This window comes from Sinocyclocheilus anshuiensis, unplaced genomic scaffold (assembly GCF_001515605.1).
Source record: "Sinocyclocheilus anshuiensis isolate Anshui unplaced genomic scaffold, SAMN03320099.WGS_v1.1 scaffold1402, whole genome shotgun sequence".
NCBI lineage: Eukaryota > Metazoa > Chordata > Actinopteri > Cypriniformes > Cyprinidae > Sinocyclocheilus > Sinocyclocheilus anshuiensis.
Window position 1 is genome coordinate 46,682 of NW_015554156.1, and position 1,623 is coordinate 48,304.

A 1,623-nucleotide genomic window follows, 5' to 3' on the forward strand; every position below is an offset into this window, starting at 1 on the left:
GTCGTGATCCACTCCGAGGCATGGGAAGACCACCTGGACCGGTTACGGAGGGTGCTCTCGGAGCTCCGGGGGGCGGGACTCACCACCAACCCTCAGAAATGCCACCTTGCCCTCTCTGAGGCGAAGTACCTGGGGTTCCAGGTGGGACGGGGTCTCATTCGGCCGCAGGAGAAGAAGGTGGAGGCGGTACGCTCCGCTCCGAGACCCGAGACCAAGACCCAGGTACGAGCCTTTCTAGGGTTGGCGGGGTATTATCGCTGCTTCATCCCCAACTTCTCCTCTTTAGCCGCCTCCCTGACAGACTTGACCAGGAAGGGGCAGCGGGTGCGTCATCGGGCTGGAGCCGTGAATGCCAAAGCGGATGGCCTCTCTCGGATCTGGGCAGCTTTCGCAGGTCTGTCAGGGGTCACTCCCCACCCACCCCCTATCTCTCCCTCAGGGAACCATGGTTACATATGTAACCTGAGATGCTTTTTGGCTAGATTTAAAACAAGGAAAAGTGCAGTTTTAGATAAACAAGGCAATAATAGATGGCACTCGCGGAGGTAGGAAAACAAAGTTATATTTATTGAGTTTAAACCATGAATATGTCTATGAAAGATTGTATTACTGTACTGTGATAAAAGAGAATCACAATGCTGAAAAAGCATTCTCAGAAACTTTGAAATCAAAATAATGGATAAATGTTGTGTTTGGGGTAAACAGCCGCGGATCAGGAGCAGACAGCAAACGCGTCTTGTGCGAAAGCAAAATGAGTCCGTGCTGCTTCTGCACCGCATACACATACTGTATACACACTGCAGACGGAGTATGTGTGAACCTGGTGCAACAAATCTATTTCAACGTCTGAGGCAACGCCACAAAGAGCTCCATGACCAATGCATGGTAAAAAAAAATCCCTGGACAAATCCCTTTTTTTTTTTTTTTTGCCTTATGTCTGTTCTAGAGACATGTTACAGCTTTTTGACAAAGCTCTAATTGGTCTAATTGGTGAAATATGTTTCAAATTCACACTGAATGCATTTATGACTGTAAAGCATGTCTCTGTGTCAAAATTGTGATTAAAATCGAAATCGCAAAATTGATCAAAGAAATCGCGATAGGTTGTTTTTGTCCATGTCGCACAGCCCTAATTTTAAATATTGTTGTGGCGAACCGTCACTCCATACAATCTGAAGCAACATGATTGTATAGACTGTATGCATCACTTATGTTTGATGGTAAAATTCACTTTTTACATTTATAGATGTGTTTGTATTTTGTCTCTGACAAATTAAATGTACCAAAATAGAAGTTAAATATTTTAAACTTTATCTCTTTGTGTAATTTCTTCATATATTTCTATAGCAACAATCACACAGGGTTTTGATCATGGGTTATTGTTGCTGCAAAGTCCTTCCTACATGAAATATGGTGATTCATACTTAGAAGGGAGAGGTTATTATGTGAGTATAGGAGAGCATAAGTCTAAGTGGACATCCATGCCATGCGAAGTCCCACAAGGCTCAATTCTTGCACCGCTCTTGTTTAGCCTGTATATGCTCCCACTAAGTCAAATAATGAGAAAGAACCAACTTGCCTATCACAGCTATGCTGATGATACCCAGATTTACCTAGCCTTAT